Source organism: Siniperca chuatsi, linkage group LG16, assembly GCF_020085105.1.
Source record: "Siniperca chuatsi isolate FFG_IHB_CAS linkage group LG16, ASM2008510v1, whole genome shotgun sequence".
Classification (NCBI taxonomy): Eukaryota; Metazoa; Chordata; class Actinopteri; order Centrarchiformes; family Sinipercidae; genus Siniperca; species Siniperca chuatsi.
The window spans coordinates 25,447,130-25,470,230 of NC_058057.1; the positions used below are offsets into that span (position 1 = coordinate 25,447,130).

Genomic DNA, 23,101 nt, shown 5'->3' on the forward strand with positions numbered 1-23,101 from the left:
GGAAAACTTAACCCCTTAACAAGCAGTGGTCTGACTACAGGCCGGGAGCAGGGTTTGGGACAGCATCCAATTGAATCCTCACACAACCTTGACAAACTGTAGTTTGACAGACTGTGTGAACCATTTTAAAGTAAGGTCCAAATATCACTGCGACAACAGTAACAGAAGCGCAAAACAATACAGTAACATTGAAAAGATCCTTAAAAAATAGGAAAGGAAAAAACACACATTTCTATGTAAATTTGGATCACTTGGACTAATTCTGACTTCTTTTTTTACAGTAAACTTCAAAGAGTTTCCTTTCAAGAGAAACCAGGGTCATGGCTGTAATCAAAAGGGTTCGAGAACAGTAACCATTTTATTGTTGGGTGGATGTCACTTTCAGGCTTGTGCGTAAAAAAGAGGTGCTTGTTACAGGGTTTAAGTTCTTTAGACGTCCAGGTAGCAGGTAAACTTTGATTCAACAGCATTTAAATTACAATATTTCAGTGTGCAGTTAGGGACCAGCTTCACAATAAAATATGGTCGCTGAAATGCCGTTGAAACATCGGTTATATCAAACTTTGAAAAAAAGCAAACCAACCAAATCTAGCTGGGTTTAGTCTAGATATCTAGACATATTTTAGCCTGCAAATCACCAACTGTAAAGTCTCAATAGATTGAATCACAACTGTTTTATATCAGTGAGTGACAGGAAGTAGAAGAACAGATTGCAGTGAAACAGGAAGCTGAGCTCTGTGTGTCTGTTGTAGATCCTCGGCTCAGACGGCGGCCAGGCGACAGCAAACTGGAGGCTTTGTTGTTACTGTTGTTGTGGTGTTTGTTTTGAGCCGCACAACACTTCTGGCATTCAGGACACACACCGTCATGAGCTACACACACACACACACACACACTTACAAACACACATGAATCTGAAGAGAAGTGAGGATGAGAAAAGTACACGTAGAGATGGAAATTTACGCACACACACACACACACACACACACACATACACCTAAACGCATCGTATACATGAACAAACACGGAGTGAGTGCCTTGCTCAGGGATGCAGAAACACACACACACACACACAGCGGACAATGAGACAGGCTTTCAGCTGGTGTGTTTGTGTGGTCTCATCTTTTTTTCATCTCAGCAGCGACTCTAGCCAGGTGTGTGTGATCTTGTGCTTCTATATTTATGAGAACTGATTTGAGTTTTAGACCTTAAACCTGCAATAACTGATTTTTTTTTTGTTGTTGTTGCTTTTGTTATTGAACATGATCATTAATTTGGAGTCGTGTTCGTGTCACCTGATGAATGTCAGTCCAATATTCCCTCTCTTTTAGCTCTGTTTTTGGTCTCCACCAACTCCTGAGGGAAATATCTGGCTCTTTAGCTGCTAAATGCTCCACTGTGTTCACCAGCTGCTCTCTGACTGTGTCTGTCTGCTGTTTGGTGCTGAGCAGGTAGTGTACAGTGGGGTTTTAGGGCTTTTTCACTAAAAACAGCTGCCGAAAACGACGCTGTTAGAGCAGTGAGAGTGAATCAAAACAGTAAATTTGTGGCCGGACAGCTAAACAACGAGCTGAAACTCACTATAAAGATCTGTAAAGCAGAGAGGAGCTGCAGATTCAACTGATAATCCTCTGTAGGTTCATCACTACCTGAGACACCTTTCACACTGTCACCTTGTTTTCACACTGTCATTTGATACATTGTTATTATAAAGATATCAATTATAGCTGGTTTAAAGTGAGGACATTGTGTCTGGTCCTCAATTCTTCAAAGGGCTGTTTGAGGGTTAGGACTAAAGAATTAGGTTTTATTTAACATTAAAGTTAGGGGCTAGAGAATGTATTATGTCAGTTGAGGGTCCTCACAAGGATAAAAATACACTAATGTGTCTGTGTGTGTGTTTCTGAAAGCCTAAAGCTCCTGGCTGCGCAGGATTAGCAGTCTTGCGTTTCAAACAGAGAACGAACGTCAGCCTGATGCTCGCTCTCTCTCTCTCTCTCTCTCTCTCTGCAGAAGCTAATAAGCTCCACTGCTTTTCCTCCTGCAGTGAGCTGATTACAGTGTTATATCTCAGACACCCCCATTCACCTCCCAATACACCAATATACTCCCTTATAAACTACAATATATTGTACCTCCATACCTGAATATACCCTACCTTATACCCCAGTGCACTCCCATTACCAGATGATTCATCCCATGAGGGTTATTTTTGCAATTTATAGTATCCAATTATATCTGTACAGTACTGTATTTCTCATTACATTTCTATTTTTACTCCACTTTCATTTCAGAGGAAAATATTGAGATTGTCCAGGAAAACTACTTTAAAAGATGAGTCTGGCAAAAATCTATATTTTTGTTATTGTCAACAAATCACATGAAAAGCCAACCAACCATAAAATATCCACTAACAAGTTTTGTGTGTGTATCACAGCCTGATGTATCTCCTTCCTCTGAGCCATAGAGCTCCATTGTTGTCCAGAAACTATAAACTAACACATCAGTGAGCCGCACTGTTGCACTGGGTGACATGTTCCTTCATCACCATGAACACACACACTGTAGTTTGTTCTGACTCAGTCCCACACACACCGTCCTGCTGCCCCAAACACTCACTAGAGCACCAAATGTGGATTCATCCGCCGCTGAAAATAGTCCCCAACAAATGCACCATTTCCTCCTGTTTGAGTGATGTTTGCTAAACCAGATGTTTTGTATTTGTGAGCTGTTTTTAGATAGAAGATTTGAGCTTGGAGCTGAGAGCCACAGACAGGAAGTCATAAAGTATTGAGAGACGAACTAACACAGGTTTTGGTCTTTTTATGGAATTTCTTGACAAAAGAAGATTATACAATATTGCCAGCCTCATCCTTTAAAATTAACTGTTTATCTTTTCCTGACATGTAACCTCATCTGGCCGGGCACATAATGACTAGTAGGGTTCTAGTTTTATACTAGAACTAGATGTTCTGTACATGGAGCAGATTAAACCATGACAGCCAACAACACAAAACTTCTGTTTACATGGCAACACTTCATATCAATAATTTACACTTTTCACATTTAATTATTTTACTCATGTAATGTTTAACCGTTTTGTTTACTTGAGATGAAAGTTTTGAAAGCAAGATCTTTCCATTGTGGTATTGCTACTCTGAAATAGAAAAGCCAAAGAAAAAGTCAAGTGCTGAATACTTTTTCCATCATTTATGCCCCTCCATGGAGGGCATACTATACCCTTCTATTTACCCCCATATACTGTACCCCCATAAAGTATTCCAATTTTATCCATATGCCCCTACATACCAGTTCTTCATTATATTTCCCACATGTACCCTTATGAAAATTCATATATTCCTATATAAAACCCCGTATGCATCATATATACTGTATCTAATATGGGGTTATATAGCTTCACGCATTCTGAAAAACTCGGAGATCCAACAAGATAATTATGATTACATTTTTCATAATTCTGCAGATTCCACCAGCAGAGCTGTCGAATACAACCATCCTTGTTTCCTCTCTCCCATTCTGTGTGTGTTGGGATAGACTGTATATCCCGAGTGTCTCTGCTCCCCTGCTTTATATTCTGCTCCAGACTCTCACTTTCTCACACAGACTGACGGTCTCGCGATGGACAGATAGAAGAAAGAATGAAAGAGAGACAGACCAGAAAAGACAACTACAAAAGGAGCCACCCTTCTTTCCTTTGTCCCTCCATCCCTCCCTCTTAAGGCAGGAACATGCTTCTCTTCTCCGAACGTGCACAGCTGTCATTCAGAGGCATTCGCGGGGATGAATCTTTTATACTCGTATGTAGAAGTAGCGATGGTGGAGGAAGTATTCGGATTCTTTACTTAAGTAGAAGTACCGAACACTGTGAAAATACTGCATTACAAGTAAAAGTCCTGCACTGAAAATGTTACTTAAGTAAAAGTATAAAAGTACAATCAGCAAAATGTCCTTAAATCAAAAGTAAAAGTACTCAATGCAGGAAAATGGCCCCTGTAAGTTTTTTGCTTTAACTTATCATTATGAAGTAAATGTCGACTGCACAATGTAAAGGCTATAGAATAATGACACCATCGGCGTTTAGATTGGTTCCCTATAAGCCTCATTTTTACTTTACGATCTCCCGGGGAAACGAAGGCTCAGTATACATCACAAAGGAACCAAAAGAGGAAGAGGACAGTGCTTTTGTAGCTATCAGTAGCTATCGGTAGCTATCCCCAGGCAGTGGAAATGGCGGACGGTGGAACAACCGGAGTAACTGTGGAAACTCTACCCGGCAAATTAAAAAGAGCCCCGTTTGCGAGAAGGCAAAGAAGGTGAAGAGGGAGAGTGATAAAAAAATGAGGTAAAACAAGAGTGAACCTCGGACGGGCATTTTACTCAGGGAGAGAGTTCCTGGACTTGAGAGGTTTCCAAACCGGCATTCAGTTGGCGTTCTCTCTACTAGATCAGTAAGTACTAAAACCTGCCTACTTATTAATACTTACTTACTTATTAAACTCAGGCAAAGTGGACGGACACTGTCTTACAAATGTCGAGCTTTTTATGTGAAGATGAAAACCATATTATCATCACTAACTCTAGCTGCTGTTTACATTTATTGTGTTGTAAAATGCTAAATAAATTACCTTTTACCTTGATTTAGGAGGTGTGTGTGTGTCAGCTCCTCTGTCAGCCTCTGCGATCTACAGTTACCCATAACACCTTTCTCTGCGTAGACCCGCAGTGACGTTTGCATGTATCTTTGGAGAGCCATAATTCCAGCCTTACTCTTTATTGCCCCACTGCTCTCTCTGACAGAGACTCGAACAGACTGCAAACTGCTGACTGGTAATTAGACTCGATTGTAAACTCAGACAGCAGTGAAGTCGCGTAGTGCACAATGTTTTCAACAGGCTGATATGAGACCTTGACCTCTGCTACCAATACAGATGATTACAAATTACCATTTCTGATAACTGATATAAAGTTTTAACATCCCTTTAACATAGTCATAAAACACAATTATTCAGCAGTGATGGAAACATGGTGCACAAATCCTTTACTTCACCAACAGTATAAATACTACGATCGAATACCAGGCTTTTCAAAGTAAAACCAATGGAGCTCAATGGCACACAGGAAGAAGATATATCAGGCTTTGAAAACACACAATACTTGTTAGTAGGATATATTCAGTGTTGTTTTCATCTTTTCATGGGATTAGCTGACAATAAAGTCGTGTATGTGTAGAGACATACAGCTATAATGGGGTACTTTAAATTGCAATATTAACCCTCTTTAGATTAATCTGGTAATGACATGGTCCAACATGTTTTTTGGACAACAGTGGAGCTCTATGGCACAGAGGAATAAGATATATCAGGCTTTGATACACACACAATACTTGTTAGTAGATACATTCGTTGTTGGTTTTTGGTGTTTTTATTGGATTTGCTGACAATAAGAAGAACATAAAATATCATCAGCTTTATCCTTTAATGTTCTGTTTTGAACAAATGAATGGCACGAAAATAATAATTATTATTATCATTGGACACAATCTCTCTGGGTGGAGTCTGCATGTCCTCCCCGTGTTACCGTGGGTTCTCTCCGGGTTCTCCGGCTTCCTCCCACCGTCCAAAGACATGCATGTGTAGGTTAATTGATAACTCTAAATTGCCCGTATTGAATGAATGTGTGAGTGAATGGTTGTCTGTGTCTGTGTCTGTGTTCGCCCCTGCGACGAGTTGGCCACTGTCCAGGGTCCCTGCCTGGAGTCACTAGGTGGTTAACGGGGAAAGCTGTGACATGGATGGATGGATGGATGGATTATCATTGGACCTGGTGGTTCAAACTGTGACAATACAGAGTCATTCTGGAGTGTTTGTGACATGTCTTCATTATTTTACAGCCATTTCTGTTGTAATGATTGTGTATGGGGAAAAGTTGTTTTTGGGTCAGTGACCTGCAATGCATCGCCTCACAGCCAAGCACTGTACTGTTCCTGGAGGTTTGGTAGTTATCAGCTAAACCCTGATCACATCAGCAAACAGAGGGAACAGCAGGAGTTTTGTGTGTGTGTGTGTGTGTGTGTGTGTGTGTGTGTGTGTGTGTGTGTGTGTGTGTGAGAGAGCGTGTATTACTCATGTTGTGGGGACATACATCTGTTTACACAGTCACATTGTGGGGACTTCTTTGTGTGTGTGTGTGTGTGTGTGTGTGAGAGCCAGCTGAATGACCTACAGGGGACATCACTGCCTGCACACACACACACACACACACACACATCCCAAACTTCTGCAAACACACAGTGGATGTCTCTCACACAGCAGTGCATCATGGGTAAAAGAAATATCTGGATGGCATGAAAACACAAAACTGACTCTTCTCTTGCATCCACCTCCTCTTAACCTCTTTCCCCTCTTCCTCATTCTCTCCTTCCTGTCCTCCTCTCATATCTTCCTCCTCTTTCTTCTCCTTTTTTTCTCCACTTCCATCTTTCCAACATTTTCTTCTCCTCTCTTCCATCCTCACCTCTCCCTCCCTCTTCTCCTGCTCTTCTTTCATCTGTCTTCCTCTTTTTTCTCATCATTGTCATCACCACTCTCTCTCATCTTGATTCTTCTCCTCTCCTCCTCCACCACTCTCTTTCTCCTCTTCCTCCTTTCTGTGTTCCCCCTCTCTCCTTCCCTTGATCCTCCTCATTTTTTCTCTTGTCCTTCCCTCCTCTCCTCCTCTTCTCTCATTTCCTCCTCTCTTCTCCTCTCCTCTCTTGTCCCATTCTCATCATCTCCTCCTCTTCTTTATTACTACCCTTCCTCTTCTCCTACATGTTCCTTTTCCTGCTTCCCCTTCTTCCATTCTCTCTTGTCTTATTTCCTCCTCTTCTCTTCTCTCCTCTCATCTTCCTCCTTCCTCTCTTGTCTCCTCCTTCTAATCTCTTCTGTCCTCTCCTTCTTCATCCTATTCTCCTCTCCTCATCTCTTGTTTCTTCTTCTCGTCCTCCTCTCTATTTCTTCCCTTCCTCCTCTTATATGTTCCTTTTCCTGCTTCCCCTTCTCTTCTCTCCTACGTCTCCTACCCTATTGTTTCATTTCCTTTTCTCCTCTCCTTGTTTGCCAGTCCAGTCACAGAAAGAAATGTATCAATTGTACATTTCTGCGAACCACAGATACATGCAGTCTGTACATTTTAATACATCTAATACATATCATAGCAACATTTGTTTTCGGCCGTTTGTAACAAAACCAGGTGTTTATAGTGACAAACCTGTCGTTTTTTAGCAAGGCGTCGGTATCATGGTACAGCCGTACCATTCCTAGTGTCTCTGTCTGTTTGTCCCCTGTTGGTTACCCTTCTGTGTGTGTGTGTGTGTGTGTGTGTGCGCTGGCGGGGTGCGGCCTCTGGTGAACTGCCAATCAGAGACTGACACACCTGCTACTCATCTGCTGCTGCTCACCTGTTCTCCATCCACCAATCAACACCTTGCAGTATGTCTACCCGGCTCTTCTCACCACTCTTTGCCAGATCGTCCATTTACAAGTGGTACGATGCCTCCTGCCTGTTTTCTGAATTCCTGACTAACTCTGTGACTCCCTAAGTAAAGGTTCATTCCTCTCACCTGCCTCCAAGTTACTCACTGGCTTTCCAGAAAGATCTCACCACGGATCCTCTGCTGCTCCACCTCAGCCCGCTGTCCTCGCTCCGCCTGCCGGCTCTCACCAGTCTCCTTCCAGCCTGCTGTCTTCGCCCAGTCCACCGGCTCACGGCGATTACTTCCACACACCTGGTTACTCCTTTGTGTTTTACAAATAAACCAAAACTAACAACTTCAACTCCCTCTGTGCTAGTCGTGCTTTTGGGTCCAGCCTCTATGTACCATAACAGTCGGGACATTTTCGGCTGTTTTTATGGTGCCAAAACCGGGCTTTTTAGCCCAAATCACGATATTTACCTAATCCTAACCAAGTGGTTTTGTACCTAAACTTAACCAGACTTTAACCACAGTGTTTGACGTAGAGATTAAACGTTTGAAATGTACAGATTGCAAGTATCTATGGTTTGCAGAGTACAATTGGTACATTTTATTCTGCCGATTGGGTTGCGTTTCCTCCTCTCTTCTCCTTTCCTCTCCTCGCCTCTTGTTTCCTCCTCTCCTCATCTCCCCCTCTTCCCTCCTCTCTTCTTCTTTTAACTCCTTTCTTCTCCTCTTCTCCAGATAGAACATTTCACCTGTGGTTTCTCAGCGTTGGTGCCTTAGGCACGAAGATCTCCTAACACCTCCTCAAAGCCTACCACCTCCTCCATCTCACACACACACACACACAGAGAAATCCATATTTGAATTCAGTTATCTAACGTTATTGAAGCCTGTCATGTTGCGATGGGCTGTACGTTCGATGTTCGGATGGGGAGATTTGGGATTCGTGTGTGCGTAAATTATTCATCACCCCTTGAAATGCAAACGACAGCCGAGGCGAGGGAGCCGCCACGCTATGTAGGTCACTTCCTATCTCGCACGGCTGGAGGAGAGAGAGGTACTGAAGTGAAGCGCCTAGCTGATGAATCGCCAATCAGAGACGCACGCAATCACCACCGACAGGAAGAGGAGGTAATAGTGAAGACGAACTCTTCTTCACTGGTTTTCTCAGAGGGAAGAACATCTCTGTGAACTAGAAAGTGAGAATTTAAATTCAACAGACGTAACTTCTACTTTAGTTCAAGTAAAATTTCTCATTTAAAACATACTCGGGTGTACTCCATTATTATTGTCTGTTTCTAATGTTGCTAAAGTATTGTCGAAATAAAATAATTCAATGATCTGCAAAAAAAAACAAAAAAACAATACTGATGTATCAGTTAAGAGTTACAATAAATCAGAGGCAGTCTTAATCAAGTCTCGTCAGGACTTTATGATCTTGTAATCGCAAGTTAACTGAACTTCATCCAATCTCTAATTGCCATACAAATAATCCAACTCAGAACCTCTTTAACAAGCCAAAACCCATCAAGAATCAAGCCTCAGTCTAAATAAACTCTTGTAATTGTTCGCCAAGGGTTCGCGAGTTAAAAAATGTATCAACTTTTGTTGTTGAATGTTTATTTCAGTCTGTTCGAAGTCAGACATGGGTTTCTGTGAGGCTGCACGTCTGCACTCATACTTTGAAAACTGAAGCACGGAGAACGATTTTGACCAGCCGGACCGTTCAAACGCTAACGGAGCAGGTAACATCCAGGGGGCGCTGCTTTAAAATGACCTCTAACATGAATGAATGGGCTTCCTGTTCACCATAAAATTAAAATAGTGGGAAAAAAACAAACCTGTGACCCCCCCTCTCTCTCTTGCGTGGAAGGAGAATTTTCATTCATCTCCTTGGCAGGGGGGAGGGGGGGACTTCTGTTGTCTCCGTGGAAACAGGCAGCCATTTTAGATTCTCACATGGAAGCTGATGGCGTAAATGTGGCTGCCATCAATCAGACTGTGGTTCCCCGTGGCGACGGGGCTTCTGATCCGAGCTGCAGAGAGTGTGTGTGCTCTCTCACACATACACACACATATATGATACAGTATATTTAAAGGTAGAGATTCAGTCATCGTGATGGTTAACATGTACAGGTCATTGATCCACAGAGAGCAAATACAGTGCATTCTGATAATAGCTTGTATGTTTTAGAATATAATCCTAACAATATATCCATGTAAATTTATTCCATGTCAAATGTAGTTATCCCACATTCACTATACGTTTTTACAATGTAGTTCATGGATGTTTTCCAATATATAGTGTACCTACGGTTTTTAAAAGAAGTCCAAAAATGAACAAAAATGGTGTAGACTTGACAGTAAAGTGAGAAATGAAATGGTGATGATGAAGCTGCTGGTTATCTTCTAATTAAATTAAAACTTATTAACTCTCCACTGAAACCTCAGAATTAACAGCAACTCTGCAGCTCTACAGAACTTTTGGTTTTGTTTTTTTTGCACATTTACTGTTTAGTTTTAGTCTCATCAACCTCTTTTCCAGAAGCAACAGGCGGCTGTTTTTAATCAAACAAGCTCTGATAAACCCACTGTACACTACCTGCCCAGCACCAAACACGAGACAGACAAATTTAGAGACCAGCTGGTGAAGAAAGAGGAACATCTAGCGGTTAAAAGCCAGATATTTTTCTCAGGAGCTGGTGGAGACCAAACCAGAGCCAAAAGGAGAGTGAATATTGGATTTACATTCATCAGATGGACACAAACACGACTCCAGTGGGATGCTATTGTTGCTCTGTGTCTGCTGAATGTATAAGTAGGCATACAAAGTTCATCAGAACAACTTAATAAGGTTAAATAAATAATAATGGCTGTGTGTTTGAGTTCCTTAGCCCCCAAGTGGCCAAAATAAATCAATAAATGCAGCTTTAATAGTCCAAATCTTTTTTTCCAGATTACAACAACTACTGACCAAATTGACATGAAATGTGCTGTGGATATTTATGGTCCCCAGAGGATGAATCATAATGATTTTGGTGACCCCTTGACCTTTCCTCTAGTGCCACCATAGGCAAAGTTTCCACGTGTATCCAAGAAATATCAAAATCTACAGTAATAGTGGGCAAATTACCGTAACATTTACTGACAGCATTTAAGCTCCACAGAGCATGACCCCGTGACCCTTCCTCTGGTGGCACCCTCAGAACAAACTTTACATTTTTCTAAGAATAGATATCCGTCTGTCTATCTATCTACTTTGTATTTAGGGAGTGTGCCGTGTCTCTCTGCAGGGTTTTGCCTTTGAAAAGTTTTTTTGGGGCTGATTTCTGCATAAAGAATGAGGAGAAGATTTGGAGCTGAATTAAGAAACACAAAGCCGGAGAGAGCAGCTGAGTCTGCAGGAGGCTGATTAACATTTAATACAGCTGAGAGACAGATAGACAGACAGAGACGGTGCTGTCTGTGTTACTGAAGAAATTCGTACGAACTTAAATAAAGAAAAACAATATTAGAACATTCAAATGTCTGGTGATTTCCTGATAAGCATGTTGCTGAATGAATGAATGTTGATGATTATCATACATTTTTTAACATCATTGTACTTATATGTAAACAACACTGTACCTTTTGAAGCTTTGGCAACATTGTTTTGTTTCCTGTCTTGTCATATAAAATAAATTTAAAGCCCCTGAAAGTCTTTCTCTATAACATTAAATGGTCATTTTACAGCCTGTGGTATAATGTCTTCTGTGGCTCTGGAAGAGCTTTCCAAAGTTTAAAAATAACCCTGATGATGTCTAATCATCAGGGTTTAATGAAAGACACTATTGAGTTGCATTATGGAAATTGTAATTCTGGGGCTTGACCCATTCTGGGGATAAAAGTCAGGATAGCTCAGCCTCTGTTGCTTCAATTTTAACTTTTCAGCTGTCAATCAGAAGTCCCTTAACTTTACTGAAGTGCAATACTAAATCTCTGGAGTACCTCTTTAAATATTCCCGATTAGATAAGAAACAATCAAACTTTTAAAAACAACATCTTAATGCTGGGTTCAGACCACATGATATTTCTGTCTGTTAAGATGGTCACTGCGTCAGATTAGGCGATTACAGATTCATAAATTCAGCAGAGAGACATGACAGACTACACGTTGGTCCCCAACCAATCATAGCTTGCCGTGTTTCACGACATGTGTGATGTCATCAGGAAGGAGGTGCTAGGGGCCGACTTCTGGGAACAAGAGTGTAAACAAACAAAGGCGTCCAAAGCGGTGTGTTTGTTACCGGTTGTCTTGTGTTCGGAAATAATCAAAACTGTTATTATTATAATTAGAACAATGTATTCGTATAGGATCCCATTACTTACAGTGAGAAGCTGAGTAAGAAAATACATTTTAAGGGCCTTTAAATAAAATGAGTTTGGGGGGAGAGCACAGAGACTGACATATGTAAAAACTGAAAGAAAGAGGCTTATTGAATGATAATTGTTGAAATGATTGAAAATCAAGAAACTCTTCAAACAGTGTCATCTGATTGTCCAGCTGCCAAAATCTAGACGAGAGAAGAGAGGAGTTGTTGAAAAAGTTTCTAAATGTTGATTCACTCATCTGAGTTGCCTTTGGTTGTTACCGTGCGCTCACTCAATCCTCAATCCTCAGAGTATAAGGGATTTTTTATACCTGAGTTTTGCCTCTCAGGCAACATACAGGCTGCCCTACTTTATTTATGGATGCTTACAGCCATACCACCCTGAGCACACCCAATCTCGCACGATAACCAAATTCCTTTTCTCATACAGAGCTTTTCAACAAAGCTGCAGACACAACAGCAGTACAACACCAAAAATCTAAACAAAAACAATTACTGAACTACAGGCCTGGGAGAATCTATAAAAATCTGTTTTGATAAGGGATTTTTGAGATTCTACTCATCAATACATACAGCGCAGCACAGTCTGCGGATCGTTTCTATTCATACACATATTCTGTACTGTATATTGTAAGATCCTGGCAGCGTGTTACAGTTCGATTTGGATGTTTCTGAGGAAGAAAGAATTTAGGTTTATTTGACTCACTTGACCAACAAAAATTAGTCCAGCAGAAAGTGATAATAATAATATAAATAGTCCTGTAGAAGTCACACATGAAGCGACTTAAACACACAGCTGTGACTCACTGAGGGAGATGTATTTGTCCAAACAAATGTCCCTTTTTTGTGTTGAAAGACTGAAATTTCCTGGCACTACTGAAAGATTACTAAGCTAAAAAAAACAAAAAAACACACAGTACTGGAGAAATTTTTTGTTTCTTAGTCAATTATGACACACCTACGTAATAATTATTCCTCCTGTAACTGAATCACAGAGGAAGCTAAGGTTCCCCTGAAGCAAATGATGTGAAACACTTGATATTGAGTGAAGAAATGAGCCAAAAAACAAACTAATTTATGTAGAAATATGCAGATGCTCGTTGGCCTGTGGCAGGCCTCAGAAGGCTTCACTTTGGCTCCCTGTAATCAAGTGATACAGCAGGAGCATACAACTGGTTACTTGGCATTGTTTGTGGTGGTGTTTCGTCAAATTAAGACTACATTTCCCATCAGCCCCCTTTTCCCTCACTGATGAGGATTTCCCTCCAAATCTGATCCAGTCTCATTTTTTATTTTACAGTAATTCTGTCTCCACTTAATGTGTTTGTGATGATCTATCAGTGCTAAAACACACCTCTAACAGTTTAAATGTGTGGATGAAGATGTATTCTGTGGAGGCAGGATGTGTGTTTGGGATTCAGTCTGCCTCTGCTGCCGGCTGCCTCGCTGGATCTCAGCCTGCTGCAGACCTGAACAGCATTTTTAACAGCCAGCAGGCAGCTCACAGCACCACAGTGTCCCATTTCTACCACATACAGTACCGAGAGCAGAGCTGGAGTGCAATGAAGTAGATTTACTCAAGTATTGTACTTAAATACACTGTTGAGGCACTTCCCTCCTACATTTCACTTCACTAGGCTACATTTCTGAGGTAAATATTGTACTTTTTAATCAACACAGTAATTGATGCTGGTTGTGTTGTACCTGAAACCACACCCAACAGTGATCTCATGGGGTCTTGAAGTACACCTGTGCATCACTGCAGCAAGGCGAGAAGTTAAACTACTGGAGGTCAGCAAAAACAGGATTTTCAGGGGATGTTTTTTTACCTTTGTCCATAGTTTATCCATGGTCTCCATGCTTCTACACATACTTGTCAAACAGTGTGGTGCCATAATAATCTGTTCGCTTTTTTTGCGTTAACTAAGAGAAAAACAACCACTTAGTTTACTGAGGACAAGAGGGAATGCAATACATCAATAATTCGGTGATTTGCAGGACAAAAGACATCTCAATGACACATTTTCAAATGTTACATATAGGGGCTTTAAAGTGGCCAAAATTATTCTTGTTTTATTGTCAATTTCATTTGATGGTTTATTGGTTTAAATAAAGCTATGTTTTAAAACTGACATTTATCATTTTTATGGTGTGAAGGGTCACATGACATGCAGTGGCATTGTGACCAATAAATAAAAAAATAAAAATTGCAAACTTTTCTCACATCCTCCCTCCCAAACACACCATCACCTGCAACTGGACAACCATGTCATGCGACTGAGTTTGCGGCATGTTTTATTGTTTCATTTTCAACTCATCATTTTTCTAGTTTGTTTTCCTCAGAGACTCTGAATTCCCTCTGACTCATCTTCTCTATTTCTTCTCACTTTTCACGCCCTCTCCATTCCCGTGGTTTTTTATTTCATTGTCTTTCCTTACAGATGTTCTTCGTTCCTCATTTCACTTCCTTCTGATTACACTTTTCCTTTTCTTCTCCACCTGTCTCCATCAATCATCTTGCTTCCATTCCCTCGACCACCATACTTTTACTCCTGTTCGTCCTCTCTCTTTTTTCTTTTTCCCTCTCTTCCAGATACACTCTTTCTTCCCGAAGTTCCTCCCTCTCCTTCTCCTCCCCGTCATTCCTCCTGTCTCTGTTTCTGTCTATCTTTGTCTTTTGCCTCTTCTGTTTCCTCAAATGTCCTCCGATTCCCTCACCGTCGTCGTCTCCTCTTTCTTCTCGCTCCCCTCCCTTGCCGGCTCTTTCTCCCACTCTCATCTTTTTTTCCCTTCCAACACGTCCGTCCGCTCGTTCGACTTCTTTCTCCTGTTTCCTGCCTTCTGAAACATCAGCGCTCACAGCGGGCTGTCGAACCACCCGCAGATTCTACCCACAATTCACCTCTCCTCATAATGAGGACGACGGGCGCTTGCGGTGCAGAGTTCAAACACTGAAAGCAGCAATTAAAAGGAGTTTATGAGTCAGTTTTGGTGAAGAGGTGAAAGTGGGATTGTGGTGTTTGATGCTGAAGACAGCTGAGTGTAAACCTTTTTATGATCATTCTTACACAAAGACTTTTATTCTGCTTGAGTTTCTGCTGCAGCGTCTGATCAGCTCTCCACTGGACTTTCTGTCTGTTTGAACCACACATCCTGAACTGTGATCAATATAAAACCAAAACAGACACATCAACACTTATCTAATGTACAGAAAACGGTAGTAAGGTAGTCCTCCTTTTTCACAAAGTGTTAGATCCAACAAACCATTCACAGCTCATATTTTTTAAGGTATGAACTCTCCAAACTGTACACCTCTCGAATGAGGAAGCATTTGCTATTTTGCTTCATCATCCTGAGAGATTTTGCTGCTTTTTAGCACTTCAGTTATGTGCTCCTAGTCACGCATAATGAAATTACCTTTCAGAACATGAGTAAATACAGTATGCACACTCACTGTGACGCAGAATTTGTTTTCTTTTTTCTTCCTTTAATCATCTTCAGATCCAACATATTTATCTTGGGTTGAGAACCACTGCGGTAAAGGCTGTGTCTCGATGTTCCCCCAATATGTAGATAATGCTTCAAAACTCTTCTCCGGGATTGGTCTAAATTATTAATGCCACCCAATCTTGATAATCAAACACTTTTAAAAAAAATAGAACATTTCCAATATTACCTGGAAAATGGAAGATTGGCTGCAAAGAATAAAGGCATAAAGAAACAATTTCTTTAATTTCTTTTTGCTCAGTTCAGTTAAATGATTCAAAGTCACTGACTTTTTGTGAGCTGTCCCATCTCCCTTCAGTAAGTACATCAGTAAGTGGTTGTATCACCGTTCATAATGATTGATTCTGTCTTCAGATCAGCAGTACGTTCAGTTTAGTTAGTACAATACTAGCCTATACAAGCTGCAACTGTTAATAAGGTTAATAGCTCAGCAGTCAACAATTTGCGACAGAGTTATCAGCCAGGAGCCAAGACACTGTGTATCATGGCCGAACTGACTTCGGCGCTCTCAGTCACCAGTGAAGGGAGCTGCAGTGCTAAAAGCTACTGAGTCTGTTAGTGACAGCGATAACTTAGTATACCCAGTTCAATTTGAAGATTCAGTGTTAACAGCTCTACTGAATACTACGTTAAAGGCATTATGAATCAATGCATTTTATGTTAACTGTTTCGTCAGCAAGCTAATTGCTAGTGTTGATTTAACTGACATCAAACACCTCCTCCCATTACCTTTATAATGCTAAATTTTTAAACTGTTATTGTGTTTTGCAAGCCTTTGTATAATGTGCGGTTCCCCCCTCCAGTAGCTTCTTGTTTTTGACCTGAAAGATTCCCTAAATACACACACACACAAAAAACAACAGCCAGCCCGCACACTGTGAACACACAGACGGGGTAAAGTCATCCATCATGTCGAGAACTTTCAGGTGACATTAGAAGCACAGCAAACATCATCTCATAGCTGGACGCATCTGTGTTTATGTTCATATATGGAGAATATGAGGGGCCTGACTTCCAGTTATACTGCCTCAGATAATGAATACACACACACACACCCACACACACACAGAGACGAACACTGATGCAGACTGACAGACACACAAACAGATGCACACTCACTCTCTCTCCTCTGGAGCTCCATCTGTGTAATGACATCTCACGCTTGGTTAGGACTCTGCTGCATAATTAGAGCTCTGGCAGCTGACGGATGGCACTGCAGTACCTCCACCCTGCCGACCTTGGCCTCACCTCGGGCCGGGCTGAGGTCTGCACGGGTCTGAGAATGTACCGGAACAAGAAAAGGAACTGTTTTATGGAGCAAAACGAGTTAACCATCACTGTTTGCTCTAATGCCTTCAGTAGGCCTTTCTTATTAGAGACATTTTGACTGGTCATAGTAGGAAAAGTACAGGTGTTATTAATAACATTAACGATGGCTCCGTTCTATTCAAGTGTCCCAGCATGGCAAATACCAGGACCCTGAAACCGAAGCAACTAAATGGAACTCAGCCATCGTTAATTTTATTACTTAAATCTGTGCTTATACTGTGACATGTGAAAATGCCAAAAAGTCCTATTTTTGTAATACAACTATCCATCCATCCATCCATCCATCTTCTTCCGCTTATCCGGGGCCGGGTCGCGGGGGCAGCAGTCTAAGCAGGGACTCCCAGACTTCCTTCGCCCCAGACACTTCCTCCAGCTCCTCCGGGGATCCTGAGGCGTTCCCAGGCCAGCCGAGAGACATAGTCCCTCCAGCGTGTCCTGGGTCTTCCCGGGGCCGCCTCCCGGTGGGACATGCCCAGAACACCTCCCGAGGGAGGCGTCCAGGAGGCATCCGGATCAGATGCCCTAGCCACCTCAGCTGGCTCCTCTCGACGTGGAGGAGCAGCGGCTCTACTCGAGCTCCCCGTGTGACTGAGCTCCTCACCCTATCTCTAAGGGAGCGCCCAGCCACTCGGCGGAGAAGCCCATTTCGGCCGCTTGTATCCGCGATCTTGTCCTTTCGGTCACTACCCAAAGCTCATGACCATAGGTGAGGGCAGGAGCGTAGATTGACCGGTAAATCGAGAGCTTTGTCTTTCGACTCAGCTCCTTCTTTACCACAACGGTCCGATACAGCGCCCGCATCACTGCAGACGCTGCACCGATCCGCCTGTCAATCTCACGCTCCATCTGTAATACAACTACATACTTGTAATTTATACAAAAATGTTGTCAAACCTATTTTTTCATTAATTACATTTTTTAAGGTTTGGTTTGGGAAGGGAGTGTAGTTTAATGGAAGATTCTGGTTTGTTTTGTTTTGTTTCATTTTTACATCCTTCTAAAAGTCTACTGTAAAAAAAAAAGTCAGTTTTGAGGTTTATTTTGCTGTCATCATTACAGGATAAGGCTGGTCATATTTAATTGTTTTCTTATTGTCAGCAAATCCCATAAGAAGACCAAAACCAACAACATGTTAGTCCGTCTCGCAATACTTTCTGACTTCCTGTCTGTGGCTCTGCAGCTCCAAGCTCATTGGTTCCTACTGAAGACTTAAATCTTTAAAAACAAAGCTGGTCAATGTAGTTTTTAACAAACGTCACTCAAACAGGAGGAAATGGTGCATTTGTTGGGGACTATTTTCAGCGGCGGATGAATCCACATTTGGTGCTCTAGTGAGTGTTTGGGGCAGCAGGACGGTGTGTGTGGGACTGAGTCAGAATAAACTACAGTGTGTGTGTTCATGGTGATGAAGGAACATGTCACCCAGTGCAACAGTGCGGCTCACTGATGTGTTTTTAATCGTTTTTGGACGACAGTGGAGCTCTATGGCTCAGAGGAAGGAGATACATCAGGCTGTGATACTGGATACACACACAACACTTATTATACATTCAGTGTTTGTTTTGGTCTTTTCATGAGATTTTAGACAATAACAAAAATATAGAACATCACCAGACTTATCTTTTAACAGAGAGTCACGTTTCACATGATGGAGACTCACACTGTAATTAAAGTCATCCAAAACAAATAATCACTGAATGATTCAAACTCATAAAGAGAGTAAAACACCGTTCTGTATTTCAAAAACACAGATACTGTCCCATCCTGGAAACAATCTCCTCGTTTGCAGGCAAATCCCATGAATAGTCAATAAGTTCAATGTATTTCCATAATGAGTTTTACTTTCATGCCAGTATTTGATTTTTTTCCTTCTTAATCAGAGTAGGCGTCATAATTTCCAAATGCTGGAAATCTCATTTTGGAGTGAAACTTTAGAAATGCAGAAATGGCTGCAGGGGGGACGCAGAGCGCGCCAAACTTTCGACGAGGGCACAAATTGATTCATACGTTTCTGTCCACGATGCAAATCAGCAGGGAGACGAGATAATGAAGCCCCAGATGACAGGAACCTGCCAAGCTGCTAACAGCTGATACACTGATCGCTTAGTATAAAGAAAACATTGATCAGGCTCCATTACAGAGAGGTCTGACTGAGGCCCGTGGTGTGTTCACTGACCTGACCGACCAACAGCTTCATCCATACACAAGCCAGTGTAATTTAGTCTTTGTGTGTATTGTGTTGGCAGGCTCTAGCTAGATTTTGCTGTCCATATGCTCAATACTTTAGAGTACGTTTAAAGGGTCATTTCACCAAATTACAAAAAAAAGATTTCAGTTTTATGTGCTTAGTTTTGGTGTTATGTGCCAAGATTTTGAAGTAGTCTGATCTCAGAATAATTGATTAAAGTAAGAAAGTAGTAATAAGAGATTGTGATTTAAAGATAAATCTGTTGGTTTCTTAATGAGCACAGAGTCGGCACGTTTCTTATTCTCTCTGACCACTAGTACTTTCTGATTTCACTGATTAAAGCATCTTCAGCTGGAGAGGAAAAACTAAGCAGTTGCTGTGGTGTTTGGTTTCTGAAAACAAGTTTGAGTGAAAAATCAGGTCCTAATGGGAATAGCAATGCTTATTTAATAAATCAGAGAGTTCTTTGAGCCAATGCCCTCTTCTAGAAAACCAGTACCCTCACCAAAAACACAAAACACTCAAAAAAACCCCTCCTTTTTCATCATATCAAACGTCATGTTGGTAGCGGAGGAGGCGGGGGAGCTGGTTTCAGAGCCAGATGCAGACAGCTGTCATGGAAACAGACACCACTTTGTTCATCTCGCCATCTTTGATTGCATCTCCTTCAGTGTTTCCTCCATTGACGCAGTGCTGAGCCGTACTTCTCCTTGATGCCGGATCAGAAAGGAAGCCCCCATGTAAACACCGCCACCGGATTGGATGAAGAAATAATTTGATGATAAATGCTGCAGAGGAGAGCAGGAGCCGGGCTTAAGAGGAACGTCGTCAATGCCAGATGTGCTCTGATAATTAAAAGAACTCAAGGTTTTCACTTTCCAGCACGTCTATACAAAGGAACGTTTTTCAAGGGTTCTTCAGTCACGGTAGTGGGGTCTAAGATAGATAGATAAGATATTCAAAGAGCCCACATGAACTCAGACATGGCCTCCGTGACTTGGACATGACGTCGACAAATCAGATGTACCTTCAGCCAAATGTTGACATTATCTCTGTGATTTGGACATGACATGAGCTACTCGACACTACCTGAGCGGCACAGGCATGACCTCAGAGACTCGGACATGGCCTGAGTGATTCAGACATGAACTCAGCGACTCAGATTTAACTCAGAGACTTGGATGCGGCCTCAGTGACTCAGACATGAGCTTGGTAAATTAGACATGACATCAGCAACTCCAGACCTGACCTCGGTGACTTGGAAATTAACTCGGATGAGGCCTCAACGACTCGGACATGATCTCATTGACTTGAGTAATGTAACTCACATGACCCTGGACATTAACTCAGATTTGGACATGAGCTCAGCAACTTAAATATTAAAGAGTAACTTGTGCTTGTAAGTTTAAAGCCTGTTGAGTGTGGTCAGAAATGTGCTTTGTTGCACCTGTAACCACACCCAACAGTGATGTCACAGGGTCCTGGAGTACACCTGTACATCACTGCAGCAAGGTGAGAAGTGAATCCACAGGAATTTCAGGGGGTGTTAAGTTACTCTTTAACTCAGTGAGCTGTGTGTGTCCTTGGCAATGGACCTCGACAATTTGGACACAAGCGTGGATAGTTAGACATGACTTGGACATGAGCTCGGTTAGGGTCATCAATCTGGACATGACCTTGGCAGGACCACAGCGGCTAAGATATGACCTCCATGACCAAACATGACCATGCCTCGGATGCGATCTCTAACTTTGTGGGACTCAACTTGGACTTGGACTAAAGCGACTCGGCTACAACACCAGAGTGGTCTGTGCTTATTTTCTGTCATGCAGCTGAATGTCTGCATTAAGTTTTTGTTCTTCTTCCCCATCAGAACTGCGAGCACTTTAGCGAACATCCCCCGCTCGGTGTCAGACGGTTTGTGGTGTCAGAGAGTTCTTCAACCCCGGCAGAACATTCTGGTTTATTTTAGACACTGTTGGTCTAAAAATTTACAAAACCTCTTACTGAAGTGTGAGCAGGATGCTTCTAATGTCTGGTTTGTTAAGTTTCTTTACAGTTCCCGGTCTTCTTCCCCTCCAGCAGGGCAGCGGTGGACCAATGCCAGAGCTCCGTCTGCTAAGGAGATGTGTGTGTGTTGAGGAGGAGTGCTAACGAGGCTCAGCCAGCGAGGAGGTGAAGCTGCTGCGGGGTGACCTTTGACCTCCAAGAGGCGCTCGCTCTCAGACTGGGTTGCCTCTGGCGGGGTCATGGCGCCCCACTCTCACCGCGAGGCAGTGGTTGAGGTCAGAGCGAGGAACCCCGAGCCTCCGTCCTGCTGTTTCCAACATCGACGCCGACCAATCGACCGGCCGCAGGAGGACGGAGGAGGAGGAGGAGGAGGAGGTGTGAGTCTCTAATTTCTCTTTCTCTGTGTTTCCATCAGCAGAAACAATTTATTTTTTACGAACACGTACAGTAGGTCTGCAGGAGGGAAGGAGACGAGAAGCAGTGGAAATACTCAGATACTTTCTAAAGCAAAAGTAGCAATACAACAATGTAAAAGTCCTCCCTGACAAGTTGGAGTCCTGCACTCAAAAGCTTACTTAAGTAAAAGTACAAAAGTACTATCAGCAAAATGTACTTAAAGTATCAAAAGTAATAGAATGCAGAAAAATATAGGATTATTATTATTGATGCAATAATGTATAAGTAACCTTTTACTGTTGTAGTATCAAAACCCCCATTTTCACAAGGACATTTCTGTATATAATTATGTCATAAAAAACGGATTTTCATAAAATAAGTGAAAAAAGTTTCACTCACATGTACTGTAGTACCTTTTGAAACTTTTGGAACTCCACTAAAATTTGAAATAAAGTTTTGTCAGGTTGAAAAAGGCAGCACAAGATGAATATTATTATTATTATCAACATCTCTGCAGCTCTACGCAGCTTTTTTACCCTTTTTAACATCATGATTTTTGCTTTATGGCACATTTACTGTTTCGGTTCAGCCTCAGCGCTCTCATCAGCCTCGTTTCCAGCAGCAGCAGGCCGCTGTTTGCAGCAAACAAGCTCTGATAAACCCACTGTACACTCCCTGCTCAGCACCAAACAGCAGACAGGCACAGTTAAGAGACTAGCTGGTGAAGAAAGTGGAACATTTAGCAGCTAAAGAGCCAGATATTTTTCTCAAGAGCTGGTGGAGACCAAAACAAAGCTAAAAGAGCGTGAATATTGGACTTATATTTATCAGGTGGACACAAACATGACTCCAAATAAATGTTATTGTTGCTCTGTGTCTGCTGGATGTGTGAATACTAACACAACTGTTAGCTAACAAGTTAACCATAACAACTTTATAAGGTGATGTCAGGGTTTGTTGTGTGGTGTAAAAAAAATATTTAAACAACATTAACATACTGTAGTTCTTCTTCAGGTCTCCCTTGGCCTCCCTTTGTCCTCAGCCTCAGAGAACGTCTCTCCTTCATCTCTCCATGTATGGTTCCTGGATCAGTATTTTTTGGAGTTTTGCTTGATTTGTCCATATATTCCTTGTCCTGGTAGCTGTTTTCCTGTTGAAGACCCATTACGGCTAAAGTGTTGCTAACTTACTTTTATTTCAGACAAACACGATTACCATATTAGGCAAGCTAGAACTTATATTGCTAAAACTGCAAACACTGAAAAATACTGTAACGTATAGAGCCATGCATGAACTCTTTGCCTCTGCATGTCATTTAGGAAAGGGGAAAATATCTTTATTTAAATTTCTCTTCAAACAGCATCTACTGGCTCAGTTTATACTTTTAGATGTGTAATGCTAAATTGTAATATTACAGTTGAACAACTGGAATAACTGTTAAGTTGAATTTATTTAAGGTGTTGATTAGTGACATATGATACTTAGAAATGTTTTATTGTTTTGTTTTTCAATTTGTCTGGTTTCGTGTGTTGGAATATGATTTTATCTGTTAATGTGGTGTGAGATTGGCTCCCAGAAAGAATAGCCTCTGCTTGATGATGCTAAAGGGGATCCTAATAAAATAAATGAAATGTTCACTCTATTTCCACCAGGAGCTTTTGTTTTTGTCCTGCCCAGTATGAGATGATGGGAGGCTTTGAACTGAGCCAGTCTGTCAAATTCAACTGCATTTTCCATAATAAATAGTTATTCATAATGAGAATGTTTTGGACTGAAATATGGCCATTTTCAGTCTTCCTTCCTAACATCGAAAAAGGAATA

At 41.7% G+C, this 23,101-nt stretch overlaps 1 long non-coding RNA gene across 1 annotated transcript; it reads left to right on the top strand.

Annotated features, from left to right (window-relative positions):
- The first annotated feature begins 20,625 nt into the window (after positions 1-20,625).
- On the top strand, positions 20,626-22,915 carry LOC122863098. The gene is made up of 2 exons (XR_006374910.1): positions 20,626-21,259; positions 22,295-22,915. It is a non-coding gene; the product is annotated as an uncharacterized LOC122863098 (long non-coding RNA).
- The last annotated feature ends 186 nt before the right edge of the window (positions 22,916-23,101 follow it).